The sequence below is a fragment of the Balaenoptera physalus genome (genome assembly GCF_965194825.1).
Source record: "Balaenoptera physalus genome assembly, chromosome: 11".
Classification (NCBI taxonomy): Eukaryota; Metazoa; Chordata; class Mammalia; order Artiodactyla; family Balaenopteridae; genus Balaenoptera; species Balaenoptera physalus.
Window position 1 is genome coordinate 6,391,251 of NC_138896.1, and position 21,516 is coordinate 6,412,766.

Here is a 21,516-nt window from a genome sequence, read left to right on the forward strand (position 1 = left end):
TACGGAAACATGAAAGTATATTTTACAAGTAGCCTTAGGAAATCTAAGGGAGTCTTAGATTAACACTGTATTACAATTAAGAGAAAAAAAAAAAACAACCCTACGTGCTTAACTTTTTGTGGTAAGTACCAAAAAATAAAAAAACCAAAAATAACAACAAAGTCTATCTCAACCTGGAAAGCTTAGAACTATCTATGGAACACAATATGTTCCATAGATAATGTATTTCATGCTGAAATGCAGTTGATCTTACTGAGAATAATTCAATGAATATAATGCCAGTTTTCTACCGTTTCAATTATATTTTAATACTGGAAGAAATGTGTGAGACTTAGTCAATTCTGCCATGATTAAAACTTAATTCCATTTATTAATAGTCATTGTATTCTATTAAATCTGGTAGAAAAGATTTATACTACCATTTATTTCCATTCTTAATCATTAGAATGAAATAGAACATATCAGTATGCTTCTTAAAATACCCTTGGATTATGAATTAAATATAAAATTATGGCAGAAAAAAACAGGAAGATGTTTTAAAATAGTTTACTATAAAATTAACAAAAAGAAAATAATAAAGCAGTGATGGTCTGAGGTCTAATTTTTTTACCTTCCCTCCCTTCTCTTCCCTCCCCTCCGCCTTCCTCCTCTTCATTCTCCTCCTTCCTCTCCTTCCTCCCTCCCTCCCTCCCTCTCTCTCTCTCTCTCTTTCTCTCTTTCTTTCTTTCTTTCTTTCCTTCCCCCTCTTTCTTTCCTTCTCTCTCTCTCTCCCTGAAAATAATTCTAAACTTTTCTACAATGTGATGTAGTACATTCTGGAAGTAATAAATATAGCATTATTTAGCTATAGCTTAAGCAGTAAATAAAAATAATTGCACTTAGACACATACTGAAGAAGAAAATCATGGTATTACTGCATGTACAATTTTTAAAATTAAACCTTTTATTTTGAGATACTTGTAGATTCACGTGCAGTGTAAGATATAATATACACAGATCCCATGTACCCTTTACCCAGTTTCCCCCACTGGAAATAGCTTACCACAGTCTAGTTCACTCTCACAGCCAGGGTGTGGACACTGATACACTCAAGATAGAGAACATTTCCATCACCACAGGGATTCCCTCATTCACTTTTTTTTTTTTTTAAATATTATATCCTTTTGTTTTTTAAATTAATTTATTTATTTTATTTATGGCTGTGTTGGGTCTTCGTTTCTGTGCCAGGGCTTTCTCTAGTTGCGGCAAGCGGGGGCCACTCTTCATCGCGGTGCGCGGGCCTCTCACTATCGCGGCCTCTCTTGTTGCGGAGCACAGGCTCCAGACGCGCAGGCTCAGTAGTTGTGGCTCACGGGCCCAGTTGCTCCGCAGCATGTGGGATCCTCCCAGACCAGGGCTCGAACCCGTGTCCCCTGAATTGGCAGGCAGATTCTCAACCACTGCGCCACCAGGGAAGCCCCCCTCATTCACTTTTATTGCCACTCCCATTTCCCTCCCACCCCCACTCCCTCCTTAATTCCTGACAACCATTAATAATGTGATAGCATAATATAATTATTTAAAATTATAAAGATTGTTCTTTTAGAGCAGTTTTAGGTTCACAGCAAAATTAAGAGGAAGGTACGGAGGTTTCCCGTATATGCCCTGCCCCTACACATGCAAGGCCTCCTCCATTATCAATATTCCCCGCCAGATGGTACATTTGTTACAATTTGTGAACCTAAACTGACATGTCAGATTTAAAGTCCGTAGGTTACATTATCGTTCCCTCTTGGTGTTGTGCATTCTATGGGTTTAGACAAATGTTTAACGACATGCATGCATCGTTCTTGGATCATACAGAGTGTTTTCAATGCTCTAAAAACCCTCTGTGCTCTACCTGTTTATCCCTCCCCTTCCCACCCTCCAATTGCTTACAACCACTGATCTTTGTACTGTCTCCATAGTTTTGCCTTTTCCAGAATGTCATATTATAAAGTATGGAATCATAACTATGTAGCCTTTTTAGGTTGGCTTCTGTCACTTAGTCACATGCATTTAAGGTTCCTCTATGTCTTTTCATGGCTTGATAGCTCATTTTTTCTTAGTGCTGAATAATATTCCGTTGTCTAGATGTATCACAGCTTATTTACCCATTTACCTACTAAACAACAATCTTGGTTCCTTCAAAGTTTTGGCAATTATGTATAAACCTACGATAAACAATTGAGAGTAGGTTTCTGTGTGACATGAGTTTCCAAGTCTTTGGAGCATGACTGCTGGATCACATGGCAGGAGTCTGTTTAGTTTTGTGAGAAACTGCCAAACTGTCTTGCCAGCTACCTGTTATAGACAACTGAGGAGGATGAGAAACTGTGTGGAAAGGAGTTAAACCAATAACTCAGCCCGCCCCCAGATGACGGGGCCACTGATTACAGAAGCGTTAGGGAACCCAGCTGAGGTAAGAGAAACTGTCCAGCTGAGCCCAAGACAAACTGCTTAATCTTAGAATTTTGAATTAAATCATGATTATTGTCCTAAGCCATGAGTTTTGGGGGTTTGCTAGTTAAGCGGCCAACTAATTTATAGTGCTTTGGACTTAAGGTACAAGGATCTGAACCAGAAGGATGGTGATAAAAGTTGAATGCAGAGAACTGATATAAAAGCCATTTCAAGTAAAGAGGGAAAAAGAGCCTATATTAAAATAGCTTCCATTTTGTGCCACATCTGTGCCAATTCTATATACTTTATCTCATTTAATCTTCAAAGGATCCCTACAAAGATATCATTTCCTGCTTTCCTATATATAAAAGACCAAGCTTTGGGGAAATTAAATAACTTGCCCAGATTTATGTTGAGTGGGAATTCCGATCAGGTCTGACTTGAAAGCCCTTGCTCTTTCTCCTGTATCATAACCAGAGGAATATTAAAAATGTCACCAACAGTTTCCAGCCTTGCTCCGTCTTTTTCTGCACTACAGGGTCAGTGTCCCTGAGTTTTAACTGGAGGCCTAGGCAACTGTAGACTCCATAGGTGAGAAGTTCATTCAGGGCTATTCTGATTTTATTGTCAGAGGACTACGTAGAAGAACATGGTGGCAACAATGAGCCAACGGGCAGATCGAGACCGCAACTGTTCTGTGACACGAAGAGGCAAATCCCTCGTTCGATATATGTAAGCTACCCGGGGCGGGGGGCGGGGGGAAGACTCCTATAGGGTGGGGCAGGGGCGGGCAAGGAAGAAATGAGAGATAAGAAATCTGCGCATTCAGCATTTATACAAGAGATAAAGAATCCTCAAAATTTAATCAGCCTTTTTGTGCTATTTTCAACTTATTCCTAAAGATGCTCTCATCTGAACCACACACCATAGTGAGACCCTCTCTCCCAGGCCAGCCCTGAATAGTCCAGTATATCGGGTTGGAGAATAGCAGAGAATCCAATCTTACCTCAGCTGTCAATGCCCCGCAAACATACACCCAAATATTGGCAGGACCAACATTTAATAAACTCCAAGGAGAAATAAAAACACTAAACTTGTAAATGTCACGTATCAATTCCTTCTTCAGTCAGAAGAGATCCTGTAACCATTTTATTTTGAAACGACATAATCACATACAACGTTTTGTCTTTCGTACTGGGGAATGCATCCGCTTGAATTGTTTCACTGCATACACAAAAAAAGAAAAAGACCTCAAGAAAACAAATATAGCCTAAAGCTATAAGGATTTATTTTTCTCTTTCATAAAATAAATTAGAGTGAGCACCTCCTCTGAAGTCACCAGGTACCCAGGCTCTTTCTATCTTCCTACATAGTCATCCTTAGTGTGTGGGGTTTCAATTCTCAAGGTTGCCTCATATTTCAAGGTGGCTGCTGGAAATCCAGCTATCATGCCCACACTGAAGACATCTGGAAGGAAGAAGAGAGAAGGGGAAAAAACAAAATAAAACAAAACAAATGTAAAAAAAACCCACATCCTGAGTCACCTCTGTTTTTTAAGGAGACTTTTCTGCAGTTCCATAGAACCTGCAAAATGACCAATTAACTGAAGCTATGGGCCAGGAGTTGGTCATTTGTTCACATCTAGTTGCAAGTTGTAAAATGATGGCAAAATCTGCACAGTTCACTTACTAAGGAAAAAGAGAAAATGACTATTGATGGACAACTAACATCTCTGACAATAAGGAGATAAGTGATTACTGTTAATACATGCATGTTTTCTCAGAATTTTGTTATTAAATATTTATCCGTACTCAGAACCAGAAATAGCCACATGTACTGATTGGTTTAATACTCTGTTAATGGCATATATATGATGAATACAGTTTAAAAATAAATACAGTTTTACATTTCAGAATTCATCTAGTTTCTGCATGTTCTGATTTGGTTTTCAGCAAAGATAACACTGGCTCTTGGATTTTAAAAATTCACTTTCTGTTAAAAGTAGCACATGATGTTTCAATATTAGAAACTAATAGAAAAATATAAAAAGGTTTTGTGTGTTTGTGGTTTGCATTAAGTAAGCAAAAAATACATTTTTGCATTGGTTATGGGCCATTGTTAAAGCAATTGAATTACTATGCTTATCCATCATGTAACATATTTGGATTTATAGGAGGGAAATTAAAGTACAGACAATCAGACAATGGATAAACATGAATTTTAAAATATCCAAAGAGCAAAATCAAACTACAAATGAGAAAAATAACAATCACCTGATTGTTACGAACCATCCGAATATAGTTTTCGAGATATTGTTCACTCTGAATAGAGAAAAATGACTCCCACTGGGTAAGAAAAAAAGCAATAAGATCGAAATCTTAATCAGGTGTTGTTCAGACCTCTGTATCTGGGGTCTGGCTTTACAGGAACATTCAGAAAGTTGTGTGTGTGTGTGTGTGTTTTTCCAGGTCTTAAATGTTGCTTTAAAGATCTCATGCAGGATACAATTGCATTCAATAATTTCATATTGTTTAACTAGAAATTCAGAGCCAGTAACAAGTATTTTTGTTCTCTTTCCAAATAAATAATAATATCTTCATCGACTGACAAAAGGGATTCTTCTGAGCGTGGACTATGCCTTTAGGCTCTAGGACAGTGACTTTTTGGTGTCCAAATGCAAACTTTAGTTGAAATTACAGCTCTGATTGATGGGACTTGTAAATCAGAGCACCCACAGGCCACTTTGCCACCTAGAACATCGTCATTTTCTTCCACTTTGAATTAATTTTCAATCAACATTGTTTAAAAAAATGAGCAAGGATAGAAACTGGCTACCAATACTCTAATGCTATTTCAAATCCCAAAGCACAAAGATTAATTAAGAACCAATTAATAGGGAGGGTAGACGTCAAAAGAAGATAAAGGAGAGATGATGAGGTCAAGGTAAAAGTCGTTTTTGTTTTCTTTTCTTGAAGCTTAGATATATCACAACTATGAAGTAGAGGAGAAAATAAAACTGCTGAGTCTGCATTATTTTAAAGCAATACAAATATAAATTACCTTTGATGTTACTTACCCATAAGATTATCACAAAAGAGAAAGCATCAGAAGCATTCAAGAAACACCTCCTGTAATTTCTTAGGAAATCAGCGTAGTGGGTAAGAGTGTAGGACTTGGAGTGAAGCGACCTGGGCTCAAATCCTGGCTGAACCTGCACGACTTTGGTCAAGTATCTCCACCTCTCTGTGCTTTGGTTTCCTCACTTGCAAAATGTGTTCATAAGTATTCTTCCACACAGAGTCTCTGTGAGAACTGAATGAGAAACTACATGTGAGATATATAGAAGAGAATCTGGAACACAGTAACACTCAATAAATATTATTCTTATTATTAATCGATTCCAAAGTACAAATTGAATGAGAACTACGTAAAGATATCACATGAAGCTGAAGTAATTGTACTGCATTTAGAGGGTATAGATTTACTACTATTTTATTGAAATTTTAATTAATTTATTCTAATTTACCCTATTTGAGGGTTAGTACAAATATTACAGTATAGTATCCTTGACACACTTAGACCTACAAATAAGAAAAGTCAGGTATTATTTTAGCAAGTTCACTTCTATTGTACTTTTTTTTAACATCTTTATTGGGGTATAATTGCTTTACAATGGTGTGTTAGTTTCTGCTTTATAACAAAGTGAATCAGCTATATGTACACATGTATCCCCATATCTCCTCCCTCTTGCGTCTCCCTCCCACCCTCCCTATCCCACCCCTCTAGGTGGTCACAAAGCACCGAGCTGATCTCCTTGTGCTATGCGGCTGCTTCCCACTAGCTATCTACTTTACATTTGGTAATATATATAAGTCCATGCCACTCTCTCACTTCGTCCCAGCTTACCCTTCCCCCTCCCTGTGTCCTCAAGTCCATTCTCTACATCTGCATCTTTATTCCTGTCCTGCCCCTAGGTTCTTCAGAACCTGTTTTTTCCCCCATATATTCCATATATATGTGTTAGCAAACGTATTGTACTTATTTATTAAAGACAAGTGTTCACACAAAATTGCAAAACTGAGAAATTGCATCTCAGATAAGGATGTCATGCGTGAGATAAAATGGAAACTGTACCTGATTACAGAAGTGTATGGCAAAGCCAAGCCATAATTTTAAAAGAAGGAAACAAAAAGAATTTGAAAGACAATGTGTTGAAATAAACTGGATAAAAATGAGATTGTACTGTGAAAAAAAGCTGCACATTGATATTCAATTTTGGGGCAGAAAAGGTTAAATCTTTAAATATTGATGGGCTGCAAGAAAGCAAACTAGTAGACTGTCTTCACAAAAAGAGCATTGGACTAAACAGTTAGGGGATCTGAGTTTTTTTGTTATTTAGCTGTGTTTGTGAATAAGTCAGCTCTCTGAATCTCAGTTTTCTTATCTGTAAAGCAAAACTGATAATTTCTAAGGTTTAGTATTTCAACTGGAAGAAAAAGAACAGACATATTGATGTGTAATCATATCCTTGCTTCTTCTTTTGTTTTCTTGAAGGCAGAGCAGTTTTGAAGATGATCTTTCCGTACTTCCAGCTTTATAAATGGCCCCTAAAGAGCAGCCGGGCTGTTCCCTTTCCTAAGAGCTTTAGGAGAATCACGGTGGTAGGAGGTGGGGTTGGGAGGGCCAGAGGGACGCCGAGCACCAAGACATGCTGTGTTAAATCACTGTGCAGGTGCCCCGCTTCTGGCCACTGGTAGCTCTGGGTCCCATGTGTAAAGGGACCCTTGGCCCTGGAGTCAGTCAATAGACAAACCATGTTCATGGCCAGTCTGCCTATGCTTCTGTGGTGTAAAGCCAGGAGGGACTTTTGTGTGTCTGTGTTCCTTTATCTTGGTAGTACATTGACGCCTAATTATAAATCATGCAATTACATCGTGGTAAAACCACATGTCCAGCTACATTTGCCTTTGCATCCGTCATGCCCTTGGTTTATAAGTGTTCAGTCTTCTCTTCCCTGTACCTCATTGCTGTGTAGCTCTCCTCCCACTTTTTCTTCCTAAATCTTCTCTAATGAAAATCTCTGAGTGCAGGTAAAAGTAAATTCCCATTCTTGTATTTTTCTCTTCTGTTGGTGGTATTTTCACGTAGTCAGCCATTCAATACATATTTACCAAGTGCCTTCTATTTTCCTGGTGCTATTTGAAACAGTACCAAGAAAATGATTTTGAGTTGAAGTGTGGCAGATGAGTAGGAGATAAACTAAGTAAAGAAGAGGGAGATGAGCACAGTGGACTGAAGAAATAGTGCAAAGGCCCAGTGGTAGGAAGCTGAATCCAGGTTTGAGAAATGGAAAAGAAGATACAGAGGCAGGAGACCTGCAAGCGATAGGGAGAGGAATGGAAAAAGAAGCTCCCCAGATAGTCAAGAGATTTTGAAGTCTTGTAGGCCATGGAAAAAAGTTTGCTCCTTAATCTAAGATTAATGTGAAACCACCAAAGAATTTTAAGCAGTGGAGTTACATGATCAAATCTGAGTTTTAAAGTCTCATTCTGCCTGTGTTGTGCAAAATAAAGGCAAGTGGGGAGGGGATGGGTAAGGGTGGTCACAGGAAGGCCATCCGACGTGTGATTGTAGTTTTTCAAGAGAGAAATCAAGTTAGTTTGGTCTACAGTTGGGCAATATAGTGGAGAAAAATGCATATTTTTAAGAAATATTTATAGACAGTTAAGCTGTAGGGCTAGATGGATTGGATGTTATAAGCGTCACATTTAATCTTTCCTGGTTCAATAAATTTCAGTCATCATAGAGCAGGTGGATGGCCTCTGTTTATTTTTTGTTATCTAGTTATTTGTTTTGCTGGGAGGAATTTCCAGATGTTCCAAAGTCATACTGAGGTTGGAGTGACTACTCACACTGTCTATGTATGAGTCATGCTTATCGTGACTTAATCGGGGATATAAAAGTGCAGCTCTTCTGAGGGCGAAACTATCTCAGTGGTGCTGTAGTAGCAGAGGTTACTGGTGGTACCTTAAAGTCAAAGGTAGGTGGGAAACTCAGGAAGAGGTTAAAAAAAAAAACCCAAGAGAGAAGGAATTAAGGTTTTTTAGTGAATTATAGGGATTAACTAGACAATTGCCACCATAAAATAATTAATTTTCTATATTGTTGTATTTAATACATATTGGATAGGTTTTATTTATTTATTTATTTATTTAAAATGACATGTTCTGGTTTATAGTTTTTTTTGGTGAGGGGCCCATTGTGTGGCTTGCGGGATCTCAGTTCCCCGACCAGGGATTGAACCTGGGCCCTGGGAAGTGAGAGCACAGAGTCCTAACCACTGGACCGCCAGGGAACTCCCTTTTGGATAGTTTTTTAAAAAAATCTTGAAATATTCCTAAGAGTGGTCGTGAATCCTGTTTTTCACATCTATTTTGGCAATCGAACTTATGTTTAGTAACTGTTTAATCTCGGCATACTGTAAAATTAACCTGCAAAGATTATTTTCTATAAAGAGAGCTCTCAAAGATACATTTAGTTGAGCATTTTATTACATTTTATTTTGTATTTGGTGTGTCATTAATATTAGTGATGTTGCCTTTCTGACAGTTTAATAACTAGTTATTCTCATGGTGTTTGCTGTCAGAATCCTGACTCTCAAAACTGAATGTGAACATTTTAATTAATTGTTACTAAGAGAAGATAAAGGTGAACCTTGATAATATTAAATTTTAAATTTAATATAAATATATATATAATAGATGAAAATTATTTTTATGAGTTTTCATGAGGTATATAACTAGGGCAGGGCCTGTGAGGCTATGTTAGGGTATGTTTCTCTGTGTATATTAGTGTGCTGTGGACAATGGTAATCATAAAAAACTTAACAAATGCATTATACTCTAAGTCTGAACCATGTTCTGAGTGTGTCTGTAGTGCCAAAGGGCAACCAGGTGCCCAAAGGTTTTCTCAAATTTGTGTAGCGTATTTAAACACTTAACAAAAATTCTAGCAGATCTCTATTATTGACTTAGAATTAATTTCATTATAATACTTAAGTTTGAATAAATAAAAAGTTATGAACTTCTTATTCTTATATTTCTTATACATCTATACAACCATGAAAATTATAAATCATAAATCATAAAACTCTAAATCAAGTTGGTACAAATCTATGAAAGCAGTAGTATTTGAATTGCTAAGATTGATTCACTGTGACAGACGATGCTGTTTTGCTGAGACCAAATCATCTTTTGCAATGTGAACATGGAATGGAGCGCTGTTCTTTCAAGTTTGACAAGTGCTCACTTTTATTTGCCAGTAGTGGGTCAATTCCCTCTCCATTTTGCTCCATTCAAACTACTATGGAACCTAAACCTTTGCTCTGTGTTGTGTTGTCTCTTGGCCATCACTTGGGGTTAATGCATAAGTTCCATTTTAAGTGCACCTCTGTACTTAGCTTTCTACCCTAAGATGATAAAGGTAGAAATATATGTTGTCAATGAGATCATAAATGCAGACAAAAATGGAAATAAAATGAGTGTGGTGAATTAGAAGTCAAGTGAAGAAAATGTTCTAAAAAATTGGGAGTGATGAACTGAGATAAGTGCTGAGAAATGGCTGCTGGTTTTAGAATGTGGAGGCTACCACTGGCCTTGACCCGTTTTGCTAAAGAAGGATGGAGGGATAAAACTTGAGAGAAGTGGGTACGATAGAGAATAGGAAGAGACAATTTAGGGACAGAAAATACAAACACTTTTGAGGAATTTGCAGTAAAAGGATCAGAGAAAGAGGTGGTCCCTGAAGAGGGAACAGGGAGAACAGAGTGTTTTTTAAAGATGGAAGTAATGAAAAGTTTGTATGTAAATTGGAATGATTCAGGAGAGAGAGAAAGCCTAACGATGCAGATAGGAGGGAGGGTAGAATTCCTGGAGCAATGACTCTGGGTGGGCCTATGGGGAGGGTACGTAAAGTACAAATTGAGGGGCCGGCTCTCGATGGGCACATTGATAGGTCGCCCTTCGTAGAAAAAGGAGAAGCAAGGATATGCTGATATATTCTAGTTGGTAGGTAGATGTGGACGTTCTCTGATGGGTTCTGATTTCTAAGTGAAATCTCAAACAAGGTCATCAGTGGAGAGTGGAGATCGAGGAAGCTGTGTTAGAGGTTCAAGATCACAGAGAGGGCTTCCCTGGTGGCGCAGTGGTTGAGAATCTGCCTGCCAATGAGGGGACACGGGTTCGAGCCCTGGTCTGGGAAGATCCCACATGCCACGGAGCTGGGCCCGTGAGCCACAATTGCTGAGCCTGTGCGTCTGGAGCCTGTGCTCCGCAGCCAGAGAGGCGCGATGGTGAGAGGCCCGCGCACCGTGATGAAGAGTGGCCCCCACTTGACGCAACTGGAGAAAGCCCTCGCACAGAAACGAAGACCCAACACAGCCATATATAAATAAATAAATAAATAAAAATTTAAAAAAAAAAAAAAAAAAAAAAAAAGATCACAGAGAGAGTATTAAAGAGTTGTCTAGGAGAATCGGAGAATAAATGGACTACAGTGGGGCTTTGGTTTGATAGCTGATTGGAACTGGTTTGATATCAAAGGCACAGATGAGTTCTGTAGTTATCAATTTAACGCAGGGGTTGGCAAACTTTTTCTGTAAAGAGCCACACAGGAAGTATTTTAGGCTTTGTGGTCCCTACAGTCTTTGTTGTAACTACTCGACTCTGCTATTGCAGCGTGAGGGTCGCCATAGACCATATGTACACTGGAGTTGCCATAGACTGTACATAAGCTGTGACAGTGAGAGACCTCCTCCTCCTCCCTTCTACAAGACCCCACTCAGATGCCATCACCTCATTGAAGAGTGGCTTGACTTTCTTGGGCAGAGTCAGTCATGCTTCCTTGTGTGGTCCCACGTACTTTGTTCAACCCCTTTCTGTAAGTGCTGGAGCTGCTTTGCATTGGCTCAAGACAGAGCTGATTATTCATTTTCAAGGAAATCGGTGAATCAGTTAATGTAATATTGGTAGTTTGAAATCAGTCATGGTGAGAGTATTTATTCCACAGAAACTGGTAAACACTACAAATCAAGGTTTCCCCTCACTCCCAAGAGCTAGTTGTTGCACATTTACCTGACCCCTCCCTGTAATTAATTTGTTTGCATCACCATCTCCTCCACTAGTCCCAATTTCTCAGGAATAATGACCATGTTCACTATTCAACTATTAATTCTATCTTCTCCATCTACAGGATGGCAGGGTATGTAGTAAAAGCTGAAAACTGCTGAAAAAATTTTAAATGTTTTACATTTTCCCTAATTAAAAATTCAAATCCACAAAGTGTCTTCCAGTTTAATCATTTTCCCCAAAGTCAGCAAAGTGTACCAGCCCATACATAGGAGGTCTAGGGGAGATGGGAAGATGTTAGGTGTTTGTGAGATTAACCTCGTGTTGGATTGGGTTTCAACCTATCACAGTTTTTTTTATGAATTGACTTCAGTTTTAGTTTTTTATCATCCAACTGGCTCTATCGTCTTTTGCCTGGACACAGGCTGTGCCTCGTATCTGGTTGTATAGCTCATCGTGCTTAATAGCATTGGATTTGGAGCCAGAATTCCTCCTGACATTGGGCAAGTTATTATACATGTCTGTTCTCCTTGGTCCAGTAGGGCTAAAAATAGTACCTACCTAGTAGGATTGCTGTGTGAATTAACTGAATTAATTCCACATAAGGCACTTAGGGCAGTGCCTGTACAATGTTAGAGCTAATTATCATTATTAACTGATCTCACAGGCTTCTACCTTGCCTGTCCAAAAGTCTATTCTCTACAAAGTGTCCAGAGTGATCTTTAGCAAACTTAAATCAGATCACATGATTCCGTTGATTGAAAACCACAGATAATTTTATTATGATGGAAACGAAAATCCAGTTTCCTTTTCACGGTCTATTATCCTTCCATGATCTTCCCCAGTGACTCTTTCTCAGTTCCCCTCGTACCAAGCACCCCTGTTCTCGCTAAGCTCTGCCCACTTAGGTTTGCTTCTACTCCTTGAATGTGTCAAGTTTTCATTCGTTCTACCCTAGCTCCTCATTCTCCCCTCTGCCTGGAATAGTTTCTTCCTCGTTTTTTCAGTCATCCCTTCTCATCATTCAGATCTTGGTCCAGATGTCACCTCTTCAGAGAGATCTCTCCTGAGCACTCTTTCCAAAGGATCTCAGCCCATCTTCATTACAATCTATCCATCTTCTTGTTTTATGGTCTGTATACCATTTATGTATATCTCAAATTGTCATATTTGTTTATGTTTATTTACTTCCTTTGTTTTTTTCCAACTGGATGTAAGTTCCAGGAGAGTATGAATATTGTCTATATTTTTGCTGCTGAATTTCTAGTGCCTAGAACAGCAGGCCCTCAAAAATTATTGCTGAATCAATAAATGACAGGAATAAATGAATACATTGTCTTGTTCTAATTTGGAAACCCAATCGATCACCTTGTCCTGTGTTAGTGAATGGCATCTCCTTTCAACCACTGCAGAAGCCAAAATCCTGGGGTCACTCCTAACTTCTTATCCCTCATCCTCCATAGAATCAATCTTTATGCCCTGTCCATTCTGCTTCCAAAAATAGCCCATGGATTCCTCTACTTCTTTATCTCTAGAATCATTATTACTTGTTGAGATTTCTAACTGGTCGTTGTCACCCATCTTTCCCAGCTTCAATGTACTCACTTCACTGCAGCCAGAATAAACTTCCAAATCACATTTCTGATTATGTCTCTTCAATGCTTAAAACCCTTTAACATTAAAACAGTTCTGTGGTGTAGCAGCAGTATTAATGCCCAATCCACGCAATGTCTTTTTTGCCCATCTGAGTTGCCTGAACTTGTGGGCAGATTCTGGAAAGCCGTAAACTTCTGATGGCTCCCATACCAGGCAGCTCTTCCTCTTGCTCTCTACGGGGGGGCTTTAGCTAGTACCAGGGCAGCTTGCCTGATGCTCAGCCACCCGTCCGGAGCAGCTCTCAAACAGTGGCGATGGCATCAGTGGATGAGTGCCCAGCCATCCCAGCTTCCGTAGTCTTCAGTGGGATGATTCTCAACCCCTCCACATGGGATCTCAGAGGGATATGATATAAGATTGAGGCCTATGGCCCATAGCCATAACCAGCTCGTTAACAGACCTTTTCCTGGATTTTCTTCTTTTCTTCCTCACTCGTGCATCCGGAAATCAACTCTTAAGTAAACTACCTGAATCCAAGGCCTTATCTCAGGGTCTGCTCTTGGGAAAACACAAATGATGATGTGTGGCTTATAATACCTCATGGATCTGGCCTTTACGTCTCTCCCTCCCCTGGTGATCTTCCCCGGTCAACAACCACTCCCTACCCACACCAACCTTGTCTTTTGGCCATACTGATTCCTTGAGTGTATCATGCTCTTTCTAACTCTATAAGCCTTTGCGTACTTTTGTCTACACCTTAAATGCTACCTCCACCCCCCAGCTGCTAACCAAGGGCCTTGTTCAAACAGGTGTTTCATGAATGCTTGTTCAAATAATTGGAGGCTAAAATGAATTCCTGCTCATGTAATTCCACATAGACGCCAAATTATTTCAGTTTATTTTTATACAACTTATTATGGGAATATTGCTAAAATTCTAAGAAGATATACAAGCAGAATAGTAACGTACAATAATTTTTAAATTTCCAATACATGTTTTTCTTCTTAACTGGCTTTGAATTAACCAGGTGCAAACTATCAACTATTTTCATTTGGAAACAATGGAATATTCAGCTGTCCAGAGAATAAATTTATTTGAATAACATGAGTTTTTAATAAGCTAATATTAACTTAAATTTTTCTTTTCATAATAAGTCAAGTCCTTTTTAATGGTGGATTATCACACTATTATTCTTAATATGGCCTTTTTTGCCAAAAATGTTCCCCCAAAGTAGCATTTGCTTGGTTTTAAACAAACTTTTAAGTTGTATTAGCAAGAGCCAAAGTGATGATAGAATTAGACTCATGATGTTTTTATTTTACTACAATACTCTTAGCAAGAGATAGATCTGATCCTGAGCATATAATTAGGGCATTTGAAGTAATCCATGCTTTAACATGATTTGAGATGATAAATGCCAGTTACAACAAACATGTTACTGCTCCTTTTACTGTTAACTCCTTTTCTCTTTTTCACAACTAATAACTCACTAGTAACTTGTGTTCCTTTTCTTCCACAATGTTTTAAATTTGATAAGATTAATAAAAATCTAAAGTTTCTCTAGACCGGTGATATCTACTGATCTGAAGACATTTGGAAGAATAGGTGGTCTTCTTGCTCTGAGGTCAAAATTCACTAGTGACGCTACTTATACAATACATTCACATATTTTATATTTCAGATAGAGGCACATTTTTATTCACATCTTTACAACTTAGGTCTGAGTAATTTCCACTTACTGTTCAGAACCCAAAGACATATTCCACGGCCACCCACAATACTCTAGAATACCAGTGTTTCCATGCACCATGCAATTCTCCATCACAATCCAGTTGAGACGTTGGTAATTGTGTCTTTAATGTATCTCTTCTCCACTAGGCTAACTAAATGAAGATCCAAATTGCATCTATTTTTTCACCACTATATCCCTAGCTCTTAGCACAACACCTGATGCATAGTAAGTACTCAGAAAATGTTTGAAACTTCCTCCAGGGTACATCTATGTTTATTTTTCCAGCATACATAGAATTTCAGTTGACAACTTCATTCATTCATTTGTTCCTGCATTTAACTTTACTTAAACATTTATGTATTCTACAAACTTTTATTGAGCTTCTGGTTTGTGCCGATGGATTAGGCCACATACTAGTGCTTTAAAAATAAAAGACAGAATCCTTTTTCTTAAGAAGGGAGACAGAGAGGTAAAAGATCATTAAAATGTAGTAGAATAAGGAAAGAAGGAAGCCAAGATAAATTTAAAAAGAAGACCTGTCCCTAACTTTTTATTTCTCCCTTCTGGTTCTGCTATAGCGATTGAATGTCCTTATTGTTTTCAGCATGGCTTATGGTTCGAAATAAAAAACAGTGACCAACAAATGTACACAGTTTAAATAGGAAAGGAAAGGAATACTTTACTGCGACATCTCAGAAATTTTCAAAATAATGGTGACATAGTCCAACCTACCTTTATAGGCAGGGGTCTCCAAAGTGGCTTTACCCTAAGTCAGCGGTCCTCAAAGTTTGCTCTAGGGCCCATCACCTGAGAAGTTGTTAGGAATGTAAATATTAGGCCTCTCCCCAGACCTACTCGAGAGGTGGGGTTCAGCAATCTGTGTTTTAACAAGCGCTCCTGGTAACTGGTGCCCAGGGTCTAATGTTGGAGAACTACTGGTCTAGATGCTACCACCAATCCACACCCTCCCCCCACCAGCTTTCCCAGTGCAGAGTTCCTCCATCTGCAAGTACCTGTAATACCACATCTGGAGTCAAACCTGACTCAGCTGTAGTTCCTGAGACACAGAATCTGGCCTGACAGTTGCAGAGCGCATGATGTGATGTTAGAACACGAGCTGGCCTCTTCGCAGGCAAGCCTGCAGCCGGAATAATCCTCCGTGTGCTGTTCTGACCTCCTCCTGGGTTCTTGTCTTTTCCCCTCTATTTTGTGTCACCAAAGTCTCAAAGGTGAGTCTATTTAACATATGTCATAGGTAGACTTAATTACTGATAAGCAGAATAGCATTCACTAGTTTAAAGGAAAAGCAATAGGAATTTAGAACAAATTTAGTAGTAGATACTTCCAGCATTTAGTATGACAGTGATAAGTTAGTGATAAGAGTTTGAACCCATCAAAAGCCATTTCTTTACTTTGTCGGTTTCAGGGGTTATTTTGTTGTCATTGTTGTTGTTTTTTCTACAACACTAACCCTTAGTGTCTTGAGAATATGTAGCTGTAATCAAAATGGGAATAAATGCATCTATATACATCAACATAGATTCCTTACTTTTTGAAATATCCAGTAGACACACACATACACACACACACAACTATTTTTGTTCTTTAATATGTAGTGTTCTTTTAAAATGTATTTCTGGGTTGTTTTTTAAATTTTTAAAATTGTTTGCTTTCTAATGGGTGGCTTAAAAATCTTAGTTTTACCACTCTGGAAATTCTGACTTTTCCCTAATTGCTCAATTGATTTTTCAAAGAAGAAAGGCTTGCTATTTTTCAACTGAAACAAATAAATTTATCTTACTGTTCTATTTTTTAAACCTTCTCAAAAACACATTTGATAGCAGTTCAAATGGCTTTTGAAAATTAGAATAGTAAAAGCATGGGGAGTCTTTCAATTAAAAATACCTTACTTTGTCCTTTAAGCTATTTTCTATTTACTAGGACATTATTTAACATTGAAAAATTAATGTTAATACTCTCTGGAGAACACAGTGCTGTGATGAAGATAGTTGGAATTTCCTAGAAAATACAGAGAATATCAATCTACGAATCAGTCATTCCATAAATGTTTTAGAAATGCCAACTTCCTGCAAGACACAGCTCTAGATTCTGAGATGAAATTGGAGGTAACACTTAAATTAAATGGAAAAAATACACATGAAAAGCCAAGTTACAATGTCAATATTAATGAGAGCTTGCTTTTGCATAACTTACTTAAATTATACTCTTTTACCCTATAGTGCAGGAAGGGAAAGAACTATTATCCTCACTTCCAGATAGTAAAACTGAGGCTGAGATTTGCAAACATCAAGTGTTTTATCCAAGGTCATGAATTTCTATGCTAAATGACAACGCCATGATGAAGAGTCGCTCCTTGACCTCCTAATACAGGACTTGTTCTATGTTGCCTCTTGTAAAAAATAAAACAAAACAAGCAACAACGATAATAACAATAGCTAAGAGGTGGTGCATGATGGATTTGTGAGTGAATAGTGTAGTTATATCACCTCTTTGAAGGAAAGAAGGATACATCTGGTTTTGAGTCAACTGATCTAAAAGTGAAAGAGCCCAGTCTCGGGGAAATGATCTCACCAGTGGTGAAGGAAGAAATGGATGTGGGGAGACCCTGAATGGATCACTTAGTGTGCCATGGATGAATGTACCCCCTTAGACTTAGATGGCTATCCTGACGTTTGCCTAAGCCTGGCCATTTATTTGCAGAGACTCTCATTAACTGCCAGGGTCTAGCGTGGTTAGACCTTGGGGGCCACATTAATGCCAACGAAGTCCAGTCAGTGCCAGACAGCTTTGTTTTTGTCCAATTAAAACAATGAGGCGATGGTTCCCCATCAAGATCTTTTGGATCTGTTGTTACCGGATATTATTGAACGATTCTAATTATTTTAAAACAAGGGCTATAACTTCCTTCTTCCCCCATGTGAGGTCAAATAGTGTGGTTTTGGTCCATGTGCATTTCATATGACTCTGCAGAGTGAAAAGCATTGTTGTTCGTGGACACAGAAACGATCAGACCCGATTATCGTTAAAGCCAGACTCTGAAAAGTCCGGGAATAATGCTCAGGACTCTCCAAGCGCTTGGTGGGTCCTTCCTTTTTTCTTCAGAGCGCCGGGCATTAGACAGTAGATGGCAGTGTGAGATGAGGAATTTAAGCCTTGGCAGAGATTTGCTTGAAACCAGCCCAGAAAAAATGGCTTTTTGACTTGGAAGCATTTATTAAATGAACCTTCCGTCAGAGTTTTGTCTGGCAGCCAGGAATCCACCCTGGAAGGCTCTGGCAGCCCACAGGTGCGGTTGTAAGTGCTTTGTTTGAAGTGAGGCTGCTGCAAGATGCGGGCATTTGCACAGATTCATCCGCACAGAGCCAAGCAACCTGCCACTCAACTGTCCTGGCACTTCTGTGCCCCTGGCAGTTAGTATCTACCCTCCTCGCCTTTTCGGGAAATTCATCCTGTTTCAGTGTGTAAGTGGAAGCTTTGAAATATACAAAAAGTTAACCGTGCTTCAGGTTTTTACCTAATCTTCACCTTCCTTTCTGTCTCAAACCCCTTAAAAATCAGAAGCAGGGAGTGAGGGGATTTCTAAGCTCAAAAGCAAATGATTGCATGAGAGAATTTCCGAGTTAATCTGAAAGGATTCTGACTACTCCCCGTGGCTTATCAAATAATGGATTCTATTCAGAATTTGTAAGTAATCGTAGAAAACAGGGGAGTGTTGAAGCTGGTTTGGGCTTCTTTTCTAGTACAGACTCTTAGCCAATGCAGGATTTGGTATCTGTGATTAGTCCCCTAAATTCGTATCCCTCTAGAAAATTTTACAACATTTGAAGCAGGGAAGGAATAGCTAAAAACATTTGGTTTACTAATTATTTTACTTAATAGAAAAGAGGTCAGTAGTTCTGAGAGGATCCCTGCTCTACATGCAGTAATTATAGAATTAAAAAAGGCACACTATCAGAGTACCATAAAATTAGTAATTTTTCTGCATTGTGGACCTACATAAAACCTATCTCCTTAATTTTAGGTGTAATTTCTAGACCAGAGGAAATTTCAGCTCTTGTATGATGTTATATTCATTATTTAACCTCTCTAAACTCCACTTTTCCCAGCTGTAAAATGGAGATAGTAAAGTACTTACTTCATAGAGCCTGACACACAGTAACCATTAACCTTTATAATAAGCCTGAGACAATAAATATTAACCATTATTGTTATATAGCTATTGATGCGTGTAGGTATATTTTCAAACAAAATTACTTTCTTTCCACTTCCCAAAATAATCCAAAAATAGAGTGAACACTAATAATATTCTATACCAAACAATTGGTAGGTAAATTTGCTTAAAAAAAGAATGCATTCCAAAAGGAGTTGGGACCACCTACAGAACACTAATTTTTTTTTTTAATTAATTTCACCTGGTTCTTCTTACTTTTTCTTTTAATTAATTTATTTATTTTTGGCTGTGTTGGGTCTTCGTTTCTGTGCGAGGGCTTTCTCTAGTTGCGGCGAGCGGGAGCCACTCTTCATCGCGGTGCGCGGGCCTCTCATTATCGCGGCCTCTCTTGTTGCGGAGCACAGGCTCCAGACCCGCAGGCTCAGTAGTTGTGGCTCACGGGCCTAGCCGCTCCACGGCATGTGGGATCTTCCCGGACCGGGGCACGAACCCGTGTCCCCTGCATTGGCAGGCGGATTCCTAACCACTGCGCCACCAGGGAAGCCCCAGAACACTAATTTTTATCGATGAGCTTAAGAGGAGAAAGGCATGAGAATCAAGTATTTGCCTGACGTCACATAAATCTCTTCCTTTTATTAGGCAGAGTTTCTTTCCATCACGTGAGAAGGGTTGTCAGAGCTGGAAGGACCAGGGTGGGTAGGCATGAAAAGGTAGTCACCTTCACAAAGCTGAAGCCTTCTGAGGAAGATGTTCAGTGACCAGAACTTATGTTTATCAGGAGGAAAAGCAAGTTTAGAGGAATTGTCCCAATGAGTTGTGTTTAAAAGTATCAAAAAGTTCTTGCCCGACTCCACCACTTTTTTTTTCATATTTTCTTCAAGCTGTTTTTACATTCTGTTTTGCTCTGTTTAAATTAATTTTTCTAAGTCAGTATGTCTGGGTTCTTCTCCTGGCTCTGCCATTTCCAAGCTTGGAGATCATGAGCAGATTGTTGAATGCCTCTCTGTTTTCATCTATAAAAATAAGGAATAATAATACCTCACGTTCTGGTGAAATGAAATTAGTAAATATGCAGAATACCCTCCAGCTCAGTGTTAGGGCACAGTAAGTCCTCATTCAATAAAAGCCAGAGATAAAAATATCATTTGACTTGACAGTTACAGAATTAGAAAACTACAGTATAGAGTTATGGCTGAAAAAAGCTCAGAATAAATCAAAACCCCTTATTTTAAAAACAAGGAAGCTAGTGATTAGAAAGTTTAAATAAAAATCAGTACCACTTATTGTATTAGTATTAGCTAGGGTTCTCCAGACAGAACCATTAGGGGATATAGATAGATAGATACAGAATTATTATGAGAAATTGGCTTACTTGATTATGGAGCTGAGAGGTCCTAAGATCTACAATTGGCATGGTCTCTAGGTATTAGTCTGAAAGCTGGCAGGCATGAAACCAAGGAAAAGCCCATGTTTCTGTTTGAGTCTGAAGGTAGGAAAAGACCAGTGTGTTCCAGTTCAAAGGAGTCAGGAAGTTTCCTCTTATTAGTGGGTCAGCTTTTTGTCTTATTAGTCCTTCAGCTGATTGGATGAGGGTCGCCCACATCAGAGAGGGCAAACTGCTTTACTCAGTCTACCTATTCAAATATTAATTTCACCCAGAAACACCCTCACTGACACACCAGAATAACCTTTGGCCAAATATCTGAGAACCCGTGGCCCAGTCAGTTTGACACAGAATTAACCGTCACACTGATGTAAACATACTTTATAATGCTATTTAAGCTTCTAAAACAGTCAACTTAAGGAAAATTTGAGTCCTAGTTATCCCATTTGCTCAAGTATAACGTTTGTATTTTATCTTCAACATGTTTAGGCTCTTCTCTTTCTAAGATAAATTCACATTCTCTGGCTTTGAAAATGTTACTCTGTGAATAGCTTCCCTGGGGTTTTTGTTTTTGTTATATGGCCTTGAAGCAAAACAGTTCCACATGTACAGAGCCGGCCGTAAATTCGTATGAAGGGGCTTCCCTTAACCGTCCCTATTGGTACCTTCCTGGTATTTCCTCTGCCTTGACACGGCACAAGCAGACAGCAACAAGTTGTTTTCCACCTGCCGAAATTCTGGTCACCAATTCCAGTGTGTGCAGTGGGGATTTCCCTCAACCAACAAGCAACTCTGTTCTGACACTACCTACCCGCATGTGCCAATAGAAAGCCCTGGTTGTCACCTGTGCTTCTGACCAACGGGCTACAGATTGGAGGTTCCCACGACCCCCTCCTTGGAATTCAGACACCAGTTGCAAGTTCAGGTTGTCACCTGCGCCTCTAACTAACTGACCAGCTAAAAACCAGAGGTTCCCACAACCCCTCCTTAGATTAGATTAATTGACTAGAGTGGTTTTCAGAACACAGGAAACTCATTTGCTCTCTAGGTTACCCATTTATTACAA

At 38.9% G+C, this 21,516-nt stretch overlaps 1 protein-coding gene and 1 long non-coding RNA gene across 5 annotated transcripts in view; both read left to right on the forward strand.

Moving 5' to 3' along the window:
• The window catches only part of LOC309637976 (uncharacterized protein), a 278,481-nt gene that overhangs the window by 184,752 nt on the left and 72,213 nt on the right, over window positions 1-21,516 (forward strand). The gene's annotated exons all lie outside the window — the stretch shown is intronic.
• Window positions 1,466-19,852, forward strand: LOC309638014. The gene is made up of 2 exons (XR_014250953.1): window positions 1,466-10,615; window positions 10,939-19,852. It is a non-coding gene; the product is annotated as an uncharacterized lncRNA (long non-coding RNA).